This window comes from Phyllobates terribilis, unplaced genomic scaffold, assembly GCF_046119375.1.
Source record: "Phyllobates terribilis strain yellow unplaced genomic scaffold, ASM4611937v1 Scaffold_5__5_contigs__length_657084704, whole genome shotgun sequence".
NCBI classification, from domain to species: Eukaryota; Metazoa; Chordata; class Amphibia; order Anura; family Dendrobatidae; genus Phyllobates; species Phyllobates terribilis.
The window spans coordinates 76,094,023-76,113,067 of NW_027362765.1; the positions used below are offsets into that span (position 1 = coordinate 76,094,023).

The 19,045-nt window shown below is 48.5% G+C and overlaps 9 non-coding genes and 1 pseudogene across 9 annotated transcripts; all 10 read right to left on the reverse strand.

The window, feature by feature from the left end:
• Positions 1–2,731: 2,731 nt before the first annotated feature.
• On the reverse strand, positions 2,732–2,922 carry LOC141150022 (U2 spliceosomal RNA). The gene has a single exon (XR_012246295.1). It is a non-coding gene; the product is annotated as a U2 spliceosomal RNA (small nuclear RNA).
• A 1,115-nt stretch (positions 2,923–4,037) lies between these two features.
• On the reverse strand, positions 4,038–4,228 carry LOC141150023 (U2 spliceosomal RNA). Its single transcript, XR_012246296.1, has one exon. It is a non-coding gene; the product is annotated as a U2 spliceosomal RNA (small nuclear RNA).
• A 1,115-nt stretch (positions 4,229–5,343) lies between these two features.
• Positions 5,344–5,534, reverse strand: LOC141274640 (U2 spliceosomal RNA). Its single transcript, XR_012322911.1, has one exon. It is a non-coding gene; the product is annotated as a U2 spliceosomal RNA (small nuclear RNA).
• A 1,115-nt stretch (positions 5,535–6,649) lies between these two features.
• Positions 6,650–6,843, reverse strand: LOC141150264 (U2 spliceosomal RNA). Its single transcript, XR_012246521.1, has one exon. It is a non-coding gene; the product is annotated as a U2 spliceosomal RNA (small nuclear RNA).
• A 5,564-nt stretch (positions 6,844–12,407) lies between these two features.
• On the reverse strand, positions 12,408–12,485 carry LOC141151032 (U2 spliceosomal RNA; annotated as a pseudogene).
• A 1,115-nt stretch (positions 12,486–13,600) lies between these two features.
• On the reverse strand, positions 13,601–13,791 carry LOC141274651 (U2 spliceosomal RNA). The gene has a single exon (XR_012322922.1). It is a non-coding gene; the product is annotated as a U2 spliceosomal RNA (small nuclear RNA).
• A 1,115-nt stretch (positions 13,792–14,906) lies between these two features.
• On the reverse strand, positions 14,907–15,097 carry LOC141274662 (U2 spliceosomal RNA). Its single transcript, XR_012322933.1, has one exon. It is a non-coding gene; the product is annotated as a U2 spliceosomal RNA (small nuclear RNA).
• A 1,115-nt stretch (positions 15,098–16,212) lies between these two features.
• LOC141274673 (U2 spliceosomal RNA) lies at positions 16,213–16,403 on the reverse strand. The gene has a single exon (XR_012322944.1). It is a non-coding gene; the product is annotated as a U2 spliceosomal RNA (small nuclear RNA).
• A 1,115-nt stretch (positions 16,404–17,518) lies between these two features.
• LOC141149454 (U2 spliceosomal RNA) lies at positions 17,519–17,709 on the reverse strand. The gene has a single exon (XR_012245750.1). It is a non-coding gene; the product is annotated as a U2 spliceosomal RNA (small nuclear RNA).
• A 1,115-nt stretch (positions 17,710–18,824) lies between these two features.
• Positions 18,825–19,015, reverse strand: LOC141274684 (U2 spliceosomal RNA). The gene has a single exon (XR_012322955.1). It is a non-coding gene; the product is annotated as a U2 spliceosomal RNA (small nuclear RNA).
• Positions 19,016–19,045: the final 30 nt, after the last annotated feature.

The window sequence follows — 19,045 nt, forward strand, 5'->3', positions numbered from 1 at the left end:
CAGCCGAACATTTAGCGACAAGATGCTGAGAGCAACTTGGGCACCCATCTATTAATTTGATGTGGCAGGTCACGACAACATGCCCACCTGTACATCATCCTAACCCTTCTGGGGGTAGGACGCTGGACGTGCAGATATCGTAGTTTGTGCCTTCCCCCAAAAAAGACACATCTTGGGGATCGGATGCAGTAGGGTACACCCGGGCTGGACTCACACTGCAGTCACTTAAAGGGGAAAAGGATGGCTCAGTTTTCTTCTTTTTCTTCACTGAAGCGCCTCCATCTTCATCTGAACTATAATCCCGCCGCTGGGGGTCAAAGTCCCCCTGACCTCCCTCCTCCTCAAGGTCAGAAACGACATCGCTCCAGGCCACATGCGGTGTTCTGGTCAGATCAGACTCCTCTTCCCCCTGCAATGTAACCATCATGTCTGGAATTTCAGCCTCCAGATCCTCCACCGGGGCCACTTCCATGCCTATACGATCATCAGTTATCGTCTCAGACTCACTGACATCTGAAGCCACAGACGCGGCCCTCTGCACCGGTGGCTCAGGTGCCAGCTCCATATTTCCTCTTACATTCACACGAACCAGTTCTGGAAAAGCAACCCGAGCCTCCTCCTCATCCAGGAAAGCCAGAGTAGATATCGGAGCAGTCGGAGTTGGAGCAGTCGGAGTTGTAGCTGTGGGTGCAGGAGATTCATTTCTTCTCCTTCCCCTTCCCGCTGCCCCCGCATATGAACCAGGATGGAATATACAGTCTCTGAAGGCATGCCCCTTCTCTCCGCAGAGGTTACAGACTATTTCATTTTTGCAATTATTGGAAGAATGACCCACCTCATTGCACTTCCTGCAAATAATCTGTCTGATGTCGCATGCTTCCTGAGTATGGCCATACCTCCTACAATGACGACAAAACCTGGGCGCATTGGGGAAGAACAGGTAACCCCGCTCACTCCCAATGGAAAAATTTGATGGAGGATAATGTATACCCCCTGGTTCATCAGGACTTTCCCGGAACTTGACCATGAAACGATATTTACCGGTCCATAGTTCCTCCTCATTCATGACTTTTACTGCCACCTTGGTAATATAGCAGTGCCTATTTAGAAAGGCATAAATCAAAGCCAAGTCCACATGTGGGTTGTACATGAAAACAGTCAGAGGTACCTCTTTGGAGCAATACAAGATGACAAAAGTCAGCCCATCCAAATATTGATTGTCCAGATTCTTTTTCAAACAATCATAGAAATTGTTGCAAACAGCCATAGAAGTGAATACAAGATTATACTTGCTTTTGAATTGCTGGAGGCACAAGATTTCTTCCTTCTTCACTTCAAGGAGTCCAAACAAAATCTCCTTCACCACGAAGCTGAGGGTAAAGATTCCTTCTTTGCCTTCTTCCACATCAATCTGGATTCCAAACTTCACTCGAGCCTCACCGGGCCCAGCGTATCGAATGCGTCCCATTATCGCTAGTCGTGTCTACTGGCCAACTCCTTATAGCAGCAAGTGGCTTAAGCCATAAAATGGCGATGCCACAGGGCCAAGAGTTAACGCACAGACAGCCAAATGACTAGACCCATTACAGATCTGAGCCAAAAGGCCGAGAAGCGATAACCAGAATTGGTTTCAAACTACGGAGCCACCCAAGGATCCTGAAAAGTCCATTTGTGGAGATGAGCTCCTGGACTCCCGTTAAGAAGACATGTTGTCAACCTCTAGATCCCTTACATGCCTGCACTTTTCGGCTTGCTGCTGCTGCAATCCACGCGTTTTAGATCTGCATAACTCCACCTCTTTAAACACAGCACCTTCACCCCCTGCTGTTCCCACCCGCCTCAACACCGTTGGAAGGGAGGAGAACCAATTAAGGCGGGGGGTGGGGTGGAACGAGCAGCTGTCTACCCTTAGCAGGAGGGCTCCTGATTACATACCTCTCCTGCTGCTGCTGCTGCTGGCTGTCCAGCAGCAGACTGAAGGTGGCTGCTGCTGTGCACAGGTATATAAAGGCTCAGAGCCTATTATGACACGCGCAGCCAGCGTTCCATTGCCACATTCCATCTACTGCAGGCAGGATACCTGGCTGGCTGAATGTCGCTGAGAAGCTCACAGAGACCGCCATAAGCAACAGTTTAACAGAATGCCACAGACTAATCAACCAAACTTTTTGGGTTGGGTTCTCTTTTATAGTCTGCAGGCATTAAATGAAAGAAGTCAGTGTTCCAGCAGAAGGAGACAACGTTTCAGAAAAGGCATTGTAGCAAACCAAAAAAGAAATTTTAAGCGCAGCAGAGTAACCAGCGCACATACCTGTTAGCTCAGGTGAGTTTAAAAGGCTGCTGTTGATAACAAGGGCATTTGCTAAATAGATGGTGTGTGTGCAACAATATACTGAAAGGTCAATTATATTGTGCAGCTTATCTCACCACCTGTAGTTATTTAGGTGAAAGCTCCAAAATGCTTGCCTAATATGTCTGTTTATCCAAAAGGAAGTAAAAAGGGAGAGCTAGAAAGATAGCATTGCATCACATTACATGGCAATGCAATGCACAGTTGCTGAAGTTGAACCAAAATGAGCTTGTAATCTGGCTTCTGCAACTTTGAACATGAAAAATCCAATGAGGAGAAGAAAAGCAAAGCCAAAGAGTCCATCCCAAAATCCGACAAACAAGCAAAATGAACAAAAAACATTGAATTCAATTCTTTCTGATTTTAGAAACTGCATTAAAGAAGGGGTGCACCGGTCCTGGAGATACTGCAATACCAGGTCAATGCGTGGAGTGGACAGAGGAAGCTCTTTTTCCATCTCCCTGTTCTAAAAATCCATTTAATATATGGTCCCCAGATAGGGGACGTATCAGATATTAAACTGATAAGAACAGATACTACACTTGATCTTAGCCAAAAGGCCGAGAAGCGATAACCAGAATTGGTTTCAAACTACGGAGCCACCCAAGGATCCTGAAAAGTCCATTTGTGGAGATGAGCTCCTGGACTCCCGTTAAGAAGACATGTTGTCAACCTCTAGATCCCTTACATGTCTGCACTTTTCGGCTTGCTGCTGCTGCAATCCACGCGTTTTAGATCTGCATAACTCCACCTCTTTAAACACAGCACCTTCACCCCCTGCTGTTCCCACCCGCCTCAACACCGTTGGAAGGGAGGAGAACCAATTAAGGCGGGGGGTGGGGTGGAACGAGCAGCTGTCTACCCTTAGCAGGAGGGCTCCTGATTACATACCTCTCCTGCTGCTGCTGCTGCTGGCTGTCCAGCAGCAGACTGAAGGTGGCTGCTGCTGTGCACAGGTATATAAAGGCTCAGAGCCTATTATGACACGCGCAGCCAGCGTTCCATTGCCACATTCCATCTACTGCAGGCAGGATACCTGGCTGGCTGAATGTCGCTGAGAAGCTCACAGAGACCGCCATAAGCAACAGTTTAACAGAATGCCACAGACTAATCAACCAAACTTTTTGGGTTGGGTTCTCTTTTATAGTCTGCAGGCATTAAATGAAAGAAGTCAGTGTTCCAGCAGAAGGAGACAACGTTTCAGAAAAGGCATTGTAGCAAACCAAAAAAGAAATTTTAAGCGCAGCAGAGTAACCAGCGCACATACCTGTTAGCTCAGGTGAGTTTAAAAGGCTGCTGTTGATAACAAGGGCATTTGCTAAATAGATGGTGTGTGTGCAACAATATACTGAAAGGTCAATTATATTGTGCAGCTTATCTCACCACCTGTAGTTATTTAGGTGAAAGCTCCAAAATGCTTGCCTAATATGTCTGTTTATCCAAAAGGAAGTAAAAAGGGAGAGCTAGAAAGATAGCATTGCATCACATTACATGGCAATGCAATGCACAGTTGCTGAAGTTGAACCAAAATGAGCTTGTAATCTGGCTTCTGCAACTTTGAACATGAAAAATCCAATGAGGAGAAGAAAAGCAAAGCCAAAGAGTCCATCCCAAAATCCGACAAACAAGCAAAATGAACAAAAAACATTGAATTCAATTCTTTCTGATTTTAGAAACTGCATTAAAGAAGGGGTGCACCGGTCCTGGAGATACTGCAATACCAGGTCAATGCGTGGAGTGGACAGAGGAAGCTCTTTTTCCATCTCCCTGTTCTAAAAATCCATTTAATATATGGTCCCCAGATAGGGGACGTATCAGATATTAAACTGATAAGAACAGATACTACACTTGATCTTAGCCAAAAGGCCGAGAAGCGATAACCAGAATTGGTTTCAAACTACGGAGCCACCCAAGGATCCTGAAAAGTCCATTTGTGGAGATGAGCTCCTGGACTCCCGTTAAGAAGACATGTTGTCAACCTCTAGATCCCTTACATGTCTGCACTTTTCGGCTTGCTGCTGCTGCAATCCACGCGTTTTAGATCTGCATAACTCCACCTCTTTAAACACAGCACCTTCACCCCCTGCTGTTCCCACCCGCCTCAACACCGTTGGAAGGGAGGAGAACCAATTAAGGCGGGGGGTGGGGTGGAACGAGCAGCTGTCTACCCTTAGCAGGAGGGCTCCTGATTACATACCTCTCCTGCTGCTGCTGCTGCTGGCTGTCCAGCAGCAGACTGAAGGTGGCTGCTGCTGTGCACAGGTATATAAAGGCTCAGAGCCTATTATGACACGCGCAGCCAGCGTTCCATTGCCACATTCCATCTACTGCAGGCAGGATACCTGGCTGGCTGAATGTCGCTGAGAAGCTCACAGAGACCGCCATAAGCAACAGTTTAACAGAATGCCACAGACTAATCAACCAAACTTTTTGGGTTGGGTTCTCTTTTATAGTCTGCAGGCATTAAATGAAAGAAGTCAGTGTTCCAGCAGAAGGAGACAACGTTTCAGAAAAGGCATTGTAGCAAACCAAAAAAGAAATTTTAAGCGCAGCAGAGTAACCAGCGCACATACCTGTTAGCTCAGGTGAGTTTAAAAGGCTGCTGTTGATAACAAGGGCATTTGCTAAATAGATGGTGTGTGTGCAACAATATACTGAAAGGTCAATTATATTGTGCAGCTTATCTCACCACCTGTAGTTATTTAGGTGAAAGCTCCAAAATGCTTGCCTAATATGTCTGTTTATCCAAAAGGAAGTAAAAAGGGAGAGCTAGAAAGATAGCATTGCATCACATTACATGGCAATGCAATGCACAGTTGCTGAAGTTGAACCAAAATGAGCTTGTAATCTGGCTTCTGCAACTTTGAACATGAAAAATCCAATGAGGAGAAGAAAAGCAAAGCCAAAGAGTCCATCCCAAAATCCGACAAACAAGCAAAATGAACAAAAAACATTGAATTCAATTCTTTCTGATTTTAGAAACTGCATTAAAGAAGGGGTGCACCGGTCCTGGAGATACTGCAATACCAGGTCAATGCGTGGAGTGGACAGAGCAAGCTCTTTTTCCATCTCCCTGTTCTAAAAATCCATTTAATATATGGTCCCCAGATAGGGGACGTATCAGATATTAAACTGATAAGAACAGATACTACACTTGATCTTAGCCAAAAGGCCGAGAAGCGATAACCAGAATTGGTTTCAAACTACGGAGCCACCCAAGGATCCTGAAAAGTCCATTTGTGGAGATGAGCTCCTGGACTCCCGTTAAGAAGACATGTTGTCAACCTCTAGATCCCTTACATGCCTGCACTTTTCGGCTTGCTGCTGCTGCAATCCACGCGTTTTAGATCTGCATAACTCCACCTCTTTAAACACAGCACCTTCACCCCCTGCTGTTCCCACCCGCCTCAACACCGTTGGAAGGGAGGAGAACCAATTAAGGCGGGGAGTGGGGTGGAACGAGCAGCTGTCTACCCTTAGCAGGAGGGCTCCTGATTACATACCTCTCCTGCTGCTGCTGCTGCTGGCTGTCCAGCAGCAGACTGAAGGTGGCTGCTGCTGTGCACAGGTATATAAAGGCTCAGAGCCTATTATGACACGCGCAGCCAGCGTTCCATTGCCACATTCCATCTACTGCAGGCAGGATACCTGGCTGGCTGAATGTCGCTGAGAAGCTCACAGAGACCGCCATAAGCAACAGTTTAACAGAATGCCACAGACTAATCAACCAAACTTTTTGGGTTGGGTTCTCTTTTATAGTCTGCAGGCATTAAATGAAAGAAGTCAGTGTTCCAGCAGAAGGAGACAACGTTTCAGAAAAGGCATTGTAGCAAACCAAAAAAGAAATTTTAAGCGCAGCAGAGTAACCAGCGCACATACCTGTTAGCTCAGGTGAGTTTAAAAGGCTGCTGTTGATAACAAGGGCATTTGCTAAATAGATGGTGTGTGTGCAACAATATACTGAAAGGTCAATTATATTGTGCAGCTTATCTCACCACCTTTAGTTATTTAGGTGAAAGCTCCAAAATGCTTGCCTAATATGTCTGTTTATCCAAAAGGAAGTAAAAAGGGAGAGCTAGAAAGATAGCATTGCATCACATTACATGGCAATGCAATGCACAGTTGCTGAAGTTGAACCAAAATGAGCTTGTAATCTGGCTTCTGCAACTTTGAACATGAAAAATCCAATGAGGAGAAGAAAAGCAAAGCCAAAGAGTCCATCCCAAAATCCGACAAACAAGCAAAATGAACAAAAAACATTGAATTCAATTCTTTCTGATTTTAGAAACTGCATTAAAGAAGGGGTGCACCGGTCCTGGAGATACTGCAATACCAGGTCAATGCGTGGAGTGGACAGAGCAAGCTCTTTTTCCATCTCCCTGTTCTAAAAATCCATTTAATATATGGTCCCCAGATAGGGGACGTATCAGATATTAAACTGATAAGAACAGATTTTTTTGATTGAATATATCTTTTATTAGCACAAAAAATAAGTTAACAGACAGTGTACAGTGCCGCAGCCCAGTACACACAGAATTCTACATCATATTTACATAGCATGAGGATACGACGCACTAACTAGACACATCACACCCCTATGCTACACAAAACACTCAATCTGAAAGAAAAAGCATGTCAATTAATACAGTACGACGAACCGTGATAAGGGATGGGGATTGGGAAAAAGGGGATGGGGAGGGGAAAATCACAGGCCCGAAGCTTTATTGAAAGACAAGACACATAAGGGGAGAGGGGGAGGAGGGGTTTAGTCCTCGTCCTCGTCCTCCGGACCGTCCATGATGGAATAGTCTCTGAGCAGGCTGTGGATCAGCCTGCGGCAGTCCTGGATGGACATCCTCTCCCTCCTCAAGATGAGCCGGTTCCTGGCGACCCAAACGGCATCCTTGAAGCAGTTCATAAGGCGCCAAGCCTCCTGGATGGCTCCGACGGTATGAACCCCAGGGAAGAGTCCGTAAAGCACAGAATGGTGCGATAGGCTCGCCCTGGGGACAGAGTTCCTCAGGTCGTCCTCAAGTGCAGTCAATAGGCGCTGTGCAAATCCGCAGTCCCAAAAAGTGTGCAAAGATGTTTCCTCCACGAAGGGGCACCTTGGGCAGTACCGGGTCTTGCACAGGTTCCGGGCATGCATGAATGACCGGACGGGCAGTCCGCCCTGAATCGCCATCCACGACAAGTCCTTGTGCCCGTTGGTCAGCCTGTCAGACGACACATTTGTCCACACAGTCTCCAGCGTGTCCTGGTGAAGTCCTGTGATGTTCTCCACGTCATCCTTGGCTCTGATTAGCTTGTGGATAGTTTTGGGCTTCCACAAGTCGGGCTTGAGTCCCTCCAGTTGATGCTCCCCCACAAATCGAACGACGTCTCCGTAGAACCATGGCGTCGTCCAGTTGTAGGGGAAGGAGCTGTCCCACTTGTCCCAGCCGAGTCGCCTCCAAAGTGGAAGCAGGAAGAAGCGAGACATGGACCTGCCCGCGGAGCCATTCTTGACTTGCAAAGTCTGGCGGACACAATCACACACAAAAGAGGATCGCAGGAGGGTGGGGATATCTGGAACGCCCTTCCCACCCTTGCGAGGCTCCTTGTACATGACGGCCCGCCTGACTCTGTCCATCTTGGATCCCCAGACAAAGTGAAACACTGTCCTGGTAATGGCCCTGCACACAGTGACGTGTGGGGGCCAGGCCTGCGCCGTGTACTGCAAGACGGGCAGGACCTCATTACGCAGGACGAGTGCCTTACCCTCACAAGTGAGGTGTCTGAGGCTCCAGAGTCCGATCCGTTGCTTCACCTTGGCCAAGCGTTCTTGCCAGGACTTGAGGGCCGCTCCTTCCTTCCCGAACCAGACTCCCAGCACCTTGAGGAAATCCGGTTGAATGTTGAAGGGGAAGGGGGCGGAGGAGGCCGGCTGCCAATCCCCGAAGAGCATGGCTTCCGACTTCCTGCAGTTGACTTTTGCCCCTGAAGCCCGGCCGAACCTCTCACACGTCTGGACGAGGGCGTCGACTGAACCACGATCAGCGCAGAAGACGGTGACGTCGTCCATGTAGAGCGAGCACTTGACCTCGTGTCGTCCCGGACCCGGTGCGGTGATCCCTCTGATCTCTCCATTCTGCCGGATAGCCTCTGCGAAGAGTTCTATAACACAAACAAAAAGAAGAGGTGATAGAGGGCAGCCTTGTCTGACCCCAGAGAGGACAGGGAAGGGGTCAGTCTTCCAGCCGTTCACCAACACCGAGCTGTGGATATCAAAATACATCAGACGGACATACGAACAAAACATGTTACCCAAACCTAACCGGTGCAGAGCTCGGCCCATGAACTCGTGGGAAACCCGGTCGAAGGCCTTCTCCTGATCCAAGGAGACCAGGGCCGCGTGTGCGCGGCGGACCTTGATGTACTCGACCGTGTCCCGCACGAGAGCGAGGCTGTCTGCGATGCGACGTCCAGGGATGCCGCAGGTCTGGTCCGGGTGGATGATCCGTCCGATGACCGTCTTAAGTCGTGTCGCCATCGTCTTGGCCAGGATCTTGTAGTCCACGTTGAGCAGAGTGATGGGACGCCAATTCCTCAGGTCGCACCTCTCTCCCTTCCGCTTGTACAGGATCGTGACCATTCCTTCCCTCAAAGATGGAGGCATTCTACCCTCCACCACCATCTCCTCGTACAGGTCCAACAGGTCCGGACAGATGAGGTCTCCCAGCGCTACATAGAGCTCCGCTGGAAGACCATCACTGCCCGGGGTCCTGCCGGTCCTAAAGGATTTAGCGGCAGAGAGCAATTCGCCCACCATCAGAGGTTTGTCCAAGGCTGCCGTGCCTGCAGGATCAAGATGGTTAGTGATACCTGACAGGAACTTATCAGCAGCGTCGGGGTCGGTAGTCTTGTGGGAGTAGAGTTCGCTGTAGAAGTCGCTGACGACCCTCATCACGTCCTCCTTCCCACGTCGCATGTTTCCGCTCTCGTCTCGCAGCTCGTTCAGGGGCGTGTGACCGGCATGAAGTTTCCTGAAAAAGAATGAGTTACATTTCTCACCCTTCTCCAGATTCTCCACTTTGGAACGGAAGATGATTCGCTTGGACTCCTCCTCAAAGTGCCTTTTCAGGCTCTTCTTGGTCTCCTCCAGCTCCTCCCTCACGTCCCAGCCGCAGTGAAGAAGGTCCTGCAGCGACCGCAGCTCGCGCTGCAGCCCTCTGAAGTCCCTCCTCTTCTCACACTCCTGTTGTCGACCCTTGGCCTGAAAGAAACAGCGAAACTCAAGTTTAACATATTCCCACCAATCAGAGACTGTTTGGAAGCTACCCTTGTAGGACTGCCACATTGCGTAGGCTGCTCTCAGCTCCTCCACGACTTCATCCTGAGCCAGCAGAGCACAATTCAGCTTCCAGGAGCCGGGGCCGGACGGAAAACCGTCGCCGAGGACACCTTGTAAGTGAATGGCTCTGTGGTCGGAGAAGAAGCAGGAGACCATCGAGTGCCTACTCTGCCTGACTGCCCGAGAGGTGAACACAAAGTCAATCCTGGAGCGGAGTGAGCCATCGGGTCGGCTCCACGAATAGTTCGTGGAGCCTCTCCCCATGGAGCCCACCACGTCCTGAAGAGAGGCCTCGGTTACCATCTCGATGAGCAGCTTGGACGTGATGTCCAACTTGGCAGATGTGCCAGAACTACGACCGTCCTCCTCGATGGGGCAGTTGAAATCCCCGGCCATCACTAAGGTCCTGGTGGTGGCAAGCTGAAGCCGCAGGGTCTGGAAAAGCTCCAAACGCTCATTCTTCAGTGGGGACGCATACACGTTGATGAACCTGACAGGTTCTCCCGCCCAGTTGCCATCTACAACAAGAGCCCTGCCGCAGATGAGCTCCTGGACGGACTCAAGCGTGAATGCGCCCCCCCTGATCAGAATTGCGACCCCCGCAGACTTGCAGTCACCCCCACCGGACCAGTAGGATGGACCGTGGGACCACTCCCTGGCCAGATGTTTGAAGGACCTAGAGGAGGGAAGGGAACATTCCTGCAACATATAAACATCACACAACTGGGAAGTAAGGAAGGCATAAATAGTCTGACGTCTGAACTTGTCCTTGATGCTCCTGACATTAATGGAAAATAAGTTAATATTAGCCATCATGTAGGGAAAAAAGAAAAAGTTAGCGCAGGCAATACACCTTAGTTACCACTCCGGTCGGGTGGTCCCTCGTCGGTGTTGACTGCTGGTGACGGGATCACCAGCAGGCCCTCTTCCTCCATCTGGTCAAGCAGCGCGGCCTCAATCTCGGCGACCACCAGTTCCTCCTCTTCTGGCTCGGCCACCAGGGTCTCAACCATGTGCTCCATCTCTTCTGGCTCAGGGAGGGTATCCTCCTTTTCGCCTACGAAATCCAGAATCTTCTTTTTGGAGGATTCAGTAGCAGGGCTGTCCTCCACCTTCCTCTTTCCCCGGGTTGGAACTGGGGAGACAAGAAGGGGAAAATCCTCCTCGGAATAGATAGCGGCGGGTGGAGGAAAGGTTAATTCCACCGCTACCATGGTCTGGGGAGGGAGAGTGGCTGCCGGGGCAGGGGAAAGGACACCTGCTGAGGAGTAGGGGAAGGAGGAAGAGGAAGTGGAATCCTCAGCAGGGGTGGCCGGGGTGGGGGGGGATTGGACGGGGGTGGCAGGGGGAGGGATCGAGAGAGGGGTGACAGAACTCTTACCCTCCTTTGACTTTTTCTTCTGCTTCGGAGCTGCTGGGACCGTCGCTGGGGCTTTGGCCACCGACTCCTTGACCGCTTTGGCCTTGGTCGTCTCGGCCTTGGCCGCTGGGGCCTTGGTCGTCGCGTCCTTGACCTTCACAGGCCTGGTCGTCGGGGCCTTGTCCTCCGTAGCTGGGGTCGTCGCAACCACCGATGCCCAGGATCTCTCACGCCTGGGGCAATCCTTGTACAGATGAGCCGCCAGCCCACACAGGTTGCAGGACGTCTTCTTCGGGCAGTCCTTCGAGCTGTGTCCCGTCACTCGACAAATCCTGCAGGCATCCTCCTTGCAGTCCTTCATCTCGTGGCCGTTCTTGCCGCATCTCCTGCAGTTCCGCGGCATGTCCGGGTAATAGATGAGGCCGTAGGAGTTGCCCAGGGAGAATGTCGGGGGCAGGTGCCGAAGTCCGTCTGAGTACGCCAGGTCCCTGTGAAGTCTAACGGTCACCGACCACTTACCTGTCCAGAAGCCGAGTCCATTCAGGATGTGAGAGGGTTCCTTCACAACCAAACAGAAGCGTCTCAGGAAGGTACAGATGTCTTGGCCTGGGGTGTGCGGGTTGCGCATGGAGACCGTGATCCTCCTTTCATCCCTCTGGATAGGGCAGCTACCTGTAAAGGCAGAGAAAGAATTATCCGGTCCTTTTGCGCTTACCATTTCCCAGAACCTCCTGCAGGTGTTCACAGTGGCGAAGGTGACGAAGAAGATCCCCGTCAAGAAGGTCTGGATGCTGAGGGTGTCCGACCTGGAGAAGCCTCGATCCAGCAGCATCTTCTGGCAGAACACGTCCGAGGACATGTCCGGCACCCTCCCATCCACTTCCTTCAGCTTCAGGGCCACCGTCTGCCGCATCCATGGCTCCAGGGCTGGAGCTTCGTGGCGGGGCTTCTGGGGTCCCTTCTGCTGGCCAGTCATGGAGGCAGAGTCCTTGGGGTCAGAATCGGCTCCTGGCTGGGCCCTCCTGGCTGTCCCCAGCTCCAGGCTCTTCTTTTCGGCCTTCCTCGCAGCGCTTGCCATGGCTTTCCTCCTGCAGTTACTTCTTGGAGCTGGATCTGGAACTCTTCCCGGAATGGGTGGAGCTATGCAGATTCTTCTCCCGTCGCGTTCTGGACAAATTCCCCGAAAGGTCTTTGTCTCGATGATTTTCTTCCTCGAAGATTCCACAGGACAGCCCGATTCTTCTCCGAGTCTTCGTCTTCTTCTGGATTCTTTAGAGCTTCTTCCTCCCACCGATATCCGCCTTCGTTCTCTGATGTCAGCTGGGCTCCGAAGCTCTTCTCCTTCCGAGTTCGATCGCTCTCGTCAAGTGTAGATCGTAGCTCTTGTGTTCTTAAAAGAACAGATACTACACTTGATCTTAGCCAAAAGGCCGAGAAGCGATAACCAGAATTGGTTTCAAACTACGGAGCCACCCAAGGATCCTGAAAAGTCCATTTGTGGAGATGAGCTCCTGGACTCCCGTTAAGAAGACATGTTGTCAACCTCTAGATCCCTTACATGCCTGCACTTTTCGGCTTGCTGCTGCTGCAATCCACGCGTTTTAGATCTGCATAACTCCACCTCTTTAAACACAGCACCTTCACCCCCTGCTGTTCCCACCCGCCTCAACACCGTTGGAAGGGAGGAGAACCAATTAAGGCGGGGGGTGGGGTGGAACGAGCAGCTGTCTACCCTTAGCAGGAGGGCTCCTGATTACATACCTCTCCTGCTGCTGCTGCTGCTGGCTGTCCAGCAGCAGACTGAAGGTGGCTGCTGCTGTGCACAGGTATATAAAGGCTCAGAGCCTATTATGACACGCGCAGCCAGCGTTCCATTACCACATTCCATCTACTGCAGGCAGGATACCTGGCTGGCTGAATGTCGCTGAGAAGCTCACAGAGACCGCCATAAGCAACAGTTTAACAGAATGCCACAGACTAATCAACCAAACTTTTTGGGTTGGGTTCTCTTTTATAGTCTGCAGGCATTAAATGAAAGAAGTCAGTGTTCCAGCAGAAGGAGACAACGTTTCAGAAAAGGCATTGTAGCAAACCAAAAAAGAAATTTTAAGCGCAGCAGAGTAACCAGCGCACATACCTGTTAGCTCAGGTGAGTTTAAAAGGCTGCTGTTGATAACAAGGGCATTTGCTAAATAGATGGTGTGTGTGCAACAATATACTGAAAGGTCAATTATATTGTGCAGCTTATCTCACCACCTTTAGTTATTTAGGTGAAAGCTCCAAAATGCTTGCCTAATATGTCTGTTTATCCAAAAGGAAGTAAAAAGGGAGAGCTAGAAAGATAGCATTGCATCACATTACATGGCAATGCAATGCACAGTTGCTGAAGTTGAACCAAAATGAGCTTGTAATCTGGCTTCTGCAACTTTGAACATGAAAAATCCAATGAGGAGAAGAAAAGCAAAGCCAAAGAGTCCATCCCAAAATCCGACAAACAAGCAAAATGAACAAAAAACATTGAATTCAATTCTTTCTGATTTTAGAAACTGCATTAAAGAAGGGGTGCACCGGTCCTGGAGATACTGCAATACCAGGTCAATGCGTGGAGTGGACAGAGCAAGCTCTTTTTCCATCTCCCTGTTCTAAAAATCCATTTAATATATGGTCCCCAGATAGGGGACGTATCAGATATTAAACTGATAAGAACAGATACTACACTTGATCTTAGCCAAAAGGCCGAGAAGCGATAACCAGAATTGGTTTCAAACTACGGAGCCACCCAAGGATCCTGAAAAGTCCATTTGTGGAGATGAGCTCCTGGACTCCCGTTAAGAAGACATGTTGTCAACCTCTAGATCCCTTACATGCCTGCACTTTTCGGCTTGCTGCTGCTGCAATCCACGCGTTTTAGATCTGCATAACTCCACCTCTTTAAACACAGCACCTTCACCCCCTGCTGTTCCCACCCGCCTCAACACCGTTGGAAGGGAGGAGAACCAATTAAGGCGGGGGGTGGGGTGGAACGAGCAGCTGTCTACCCTTAGCAGGAGGGCTCCTGATTACATACCTCTCCTGCTGCTGCTGCTGCTGGCTGTCCAGCAGCAGACTGAAGGTGGCTGCTGCTGTGCACAGGTATATAAAGGCTCAGAGCCTATTATGACACGCGCAGCCAGCGTTCCATTACCACATTCCATCTACTGCAGGCAGGATACCTGGCTGGCTGAATGTCGCTGAGAAGCTCACAGAGACCGCCATAAGCAACAGTTTAACAGAATGCCACAGACTAATCAACCAAACTTTTTGGGTTGGGTTCTCTTTTATAGTCTGCAGGCATTAAATGAAAGAAGTCAGTGTTCCAGCAGAAGGAGACAACGTTTCAGAAAAGGCATTGTAGCAAACCAAAAAAGAAATTTTAAGCGCAGCAGAGTAACCAGCGCACATACCTGTTAGCTCAGGTGAGTTTAAAAGGCTGCTGTTGATAACAAGGGCATTTGCTAAATAGATGGTGTGTGTGCAACAATATACTGAAAGGTCAATTATATTGTGCAGCTTATCTCACCACCTGTAGTTATTTAGGTGAAAGCTCCAAAATGCTTGCCTAATATGTCTGTTTATCCAAAAGGAAATAAAAAGGGAGAGCTAGAAAGATAGCATTGCATCACATTACATGGCAATGCAATGCACAGTTGCTGAAGTTGAACCAAAATGAGCTTGTAATCTGGCTTCTGCAACTTTGAACATGAAAAATCCAATGAGGAGAAGAAAAGCAAAGCCAAAGAGTCCATCCCAAAATCCGACAAACAAGCAAAATGAACAAAAAACATTGAATTCAATTCTTTCTGATTTTAGAAACTGCATTAAAGAAGGGGTGCACCGGTCCTGGAGATACTGCAATACCAGGTCAATGCGTGGAGTGGACAGAGCAAGCTCTTTTTCCATCTCCCTGTTCTAAAAATCCATTTAATATATGGTCCCCAGATAGGGGACGTATCAGATATTAAACTGATAAGAACAGATACTACACTTGATCTTAGCCAAAAGGCCGAGAAGCGATAACCAGAATTGGTTTCAAACTACGGAGCCACCCAAGGATCCTGAAAAGTCCATTTGTGGAGATGAGCTCCTGGACTCCCGTTAAGAAGACATGTTGTCAACCTCTAGATCCCTTACATGCCTGCACTTTTCGGCTTGCTGCTGCTGCAATCCACGCGTTTTAGATCTGCATAACTCCACCTCTTTAAACACAGCACCTTCACCCCCTGCTGTTCCCACCCGCCTCAACACCGTTGGAAGGGAGGAGAACCAATTAAGGCGGGGGGTGGGGTGGAACGAGCAGCTGTCTACCCTTAGCAGGAGGGCTCCTGATTACATACCTCTCCTGCTGCTGCTGCTGCTGGCTGTCCAGCAGCAGACTGAAGGTGGCTGCTGCTGTGCACAGGTATATAAAGGCTCAGAGCCTATTATGACACGCGCAGCCAGCGTTCCATTGCCACATTCCATCTACTGCAGGCAGGATACCTGGCTGGCTGAATGTCGCTGAGAAGCTCACAGAGACCGCCATAAGCAACAGTTTAACAGAATGCCACAGACTAATCAACCAAACTTTTTGGGTTGGGTTCTCTTTTATAGTCTGCAGGCATTAAATGAAAGAAGTCAGTGTTCCAGCAGAAGGAGACAACGTTTCAGAAAAGGCATTGTAGCAAACCAAAAAAGAAATTTTAAGCGCAGCAGAGTAACCAGCGCACATACCTGTTAGCTCAGGTGAGTTTAAAAGGCTGCTGTTGATAACAAGGGCATTTGCTAAATAGATAGTGTGTGTGCAACAATATACTGAAAGGTCAATTATATTGTGCAGCTTATCTCACCACCTGTAGTTATTTAGGTGAAAGCTCCAAAATGCTTGCCTAATATGTCTGTTTATCCAAAAGGAAGTAAAAAGGGAGAGCTAGAAAGATAGCATTGCATCACATTACATGGCAATGCAATGCACAGTTGCTGAAGTTGAACCAAAATGAGCTTGTAATCTGGCTTCTGCAACTTTGAACATGAAAAATCCAATGAGGAGAAGAAAAGCAAAGCCAAAGAGTCCATCCCAAAATCCGACAAACAAGCAAAATGAACAAAAAACATTGAATTCAATTCTTTCTGATTTTAGAAACTACATTAAAGAAGGGGTGCACCGGTCCTGGAGATACTGCAATACCAGGTCAATGCGTGGAGTGGACAGAGCAAGCTCTTTTTCCATCTCCCTGTTCTAAAAATCCATTTAATATATGGTCCCCAGATAGGGGACGTATCAGATATTAAACTGATAAGAACAGATACTACACTTGATCTTAGCCAAAAGGCCGAGAAGCGATAACCAGAATTGGTTTCAAACTACGGAGCCACCCAAGGATCCTGAAAAGTCCATTTGTGGAGATGAGCTCCTGGACTCCCGTTAAGAAGACATGTTGTCAACCTCTAGATCCCTTACATGCCTGCACTTTTCGGCTTGCTGCTGCTGCAATCCACGCGTTTTAGATCTGCATAACTCCACCTCTTTAAACACAGCACCTTCACCCCCTGCTGTTCCCACTCGCCTCAACACCGTTGGAAGGGAGGAGAACCAATTAAGGCGGGGGGTGGGGTGGAACGAGCAGCTGTCTACCCTTAGCAGGAGGGCTCCTGATTACATACCTCTCCTGCTGCTGCTGCTGCTGGCTGTCCAGCAGCAGACTGAAGGTGGCTGCTGCTGTGCACAGGTATATAAAGGCTCAGAGCCTATTATGACACGCGCAGCCAGCGTTCCATTGCCACATTCCATCTACTGCAGGCAGGATACCTGGCTGGCTGAATGTCGCTGAGAAGCTCACAGAGACCGCCATAAGCAACAGTTTAACAGAATGCCACAGACTAATCAACCAAACTTTTTGGGTTGGGTTCTCTTTTATAGTCTGCAGGCATTAAATGAAAGAAGTCAGTGTTCCAGCAGAAGGAGACAACGTTTCAGAAAAGGCATTGTAGCAAACCAAAAAAGAAATTTTAAGCGCAGCAGAGTAACCAGCGCACATACCTGTTAGCTCAGGTGAGTTTAAAAGGCTGCTGTTGATAACAAGGGCATTTGCTAAATAGATAGTGTGTGTGCAACAATATACTGAAAGGTCAATTATATTGTGCAGCTTATCTCACCACCTGTAGTTATTTAGGTGAAAGCTCCAAAATGCTTGCCTAATATGTCTGTTTATCCAAAAGGAAGTAAAAAGGGAGAGCTAGAAAGATAGCATTGCATCACATTACATGGCAATGCAATGCACAGTTGCTGAAGTTGAACCAAAATGAGCTTGTAATCTGGCTTCTGCAACTTTGAACATGAAAAATCCAATGAGGAGAAGAAAAGCAAAGCCAAAGAGTCCATCCCAAAATCCGACAAACAAGCAAAATGAACAAAAAACATTGAATTCAATTCTTTCTGATTTTAGAAACTACATTAAAGAAGGGGTGCACCGGTCCTGGAGATACTGCAATACCAGGTCAATGCATGGAGTGGACAGAGCAAGCTCTTTTTCCATCTCCCTGTTCTAAAAATCCATTTAATATATGGTCCCCAGATAGGGGACGTATCAGATATTAAACTGATAAGAACAGATACTACACTTGATCTTAGCCAAAAGGCCGAGAAGCGATAACCAGAATTGGTTTCAAACTACGGAGCCACCCAAGGATCCTGAAAAGTCCATTTGTGGAGATGAGCTCCTGGACTCCCGTTAAGAAGACATGTTGTCAACCTCTAGATCCCTTACATGCCTGCACTTTTCGGCTTGCTGCTGCTGCAATCCACGCGTTTTAGATCTGCATAACTCCACCTCTTTAAACACAGCACCTTCACCCCCTGCTGTTCCCACTCGCCTCAACACCGTTGGAAGGGAGGAGAACCAATTAAGGCGGGGGGTGGGGTGGAACGAGCAGCTGTCTACCCTTAGCAGGAGGGCTCCTGATTACATACCTCTCCTGCTGCTGCTGCTGCTGGCTGTCCAGCAGCAGACTGAAGGTGGCTGCTGCTGTGCACAGGTATATAAAGGCTCAGAGCCTATTATGACACGCGCAGCCAGCGTTCCATTGCCACATTCCATCTACTGCAGGCAGGATACCTGGCTGGCTGAATGTCGCTGAGAAGCTCACAGAGACCGCCATAAGCAACAGTTTAACAGAATGCCACAGACTAATCAACCAAACTTTTTGGGTTGGGTTCTCTTTTATAGTCTGCAGGCATTAAATGAAAGAAGTCAGTGTTCCAGCAGAAGGAGACAACGTTTCAGAAAAGGCATTGTAGCAAACCAAAAAAGAAATTTTAAGCGCAGCAGAGTAACCAGCGCACATACCTGTTAGCTCAGGTGAGTTTAAAAGGCTGCTGTTGATAACAAGGGCATTTGCTAAATAGATGGTGTGTGTGCAACAATATACTGAAAGGTCAATTATATTGTGCAGCTTATCTCACCACCTGTAGTTATTTAGGTGAAAGCTCCAAAATGCTTGCCTAATATGTCTGTTTATCCAAAAGGAAGTAAAAAGGGAGAGCTAGAAAGATAGCATTGCATCACATTACATGGCAATGCAATGCACAGTTGCTGAAGTTGAACCAAAATGAGCTTGTAATCTGGCTTCTGCAACTTTGAACATGAAAAATCCAATGAGGAGAAGAAAAGCAAAGCCAAAGAGTCCATCCCAAAATCCGACAAACAAGCAAAATGAACAAAAAACATTGAATTCAATTCTTTCTGATTTTAGAAACTGCATTAAAGAAGGGGTGCACCGGTCCTGGAGATACTGCAATACCAGGTCAATGCGTGGAGTGGACAGAGCAAGCTCTTTTTCCATCTCCCTGTTCTAAAAATCCATTTAATATATGGTCCCCAGATAGGGGACGTATCAGATATTAAACTGATAAGAACAGATACTACACTTGATCTTAGCCAAAAGGCCGAGAAGCGATAACCAGAATTGGTTTCAAACTACGGAGCCA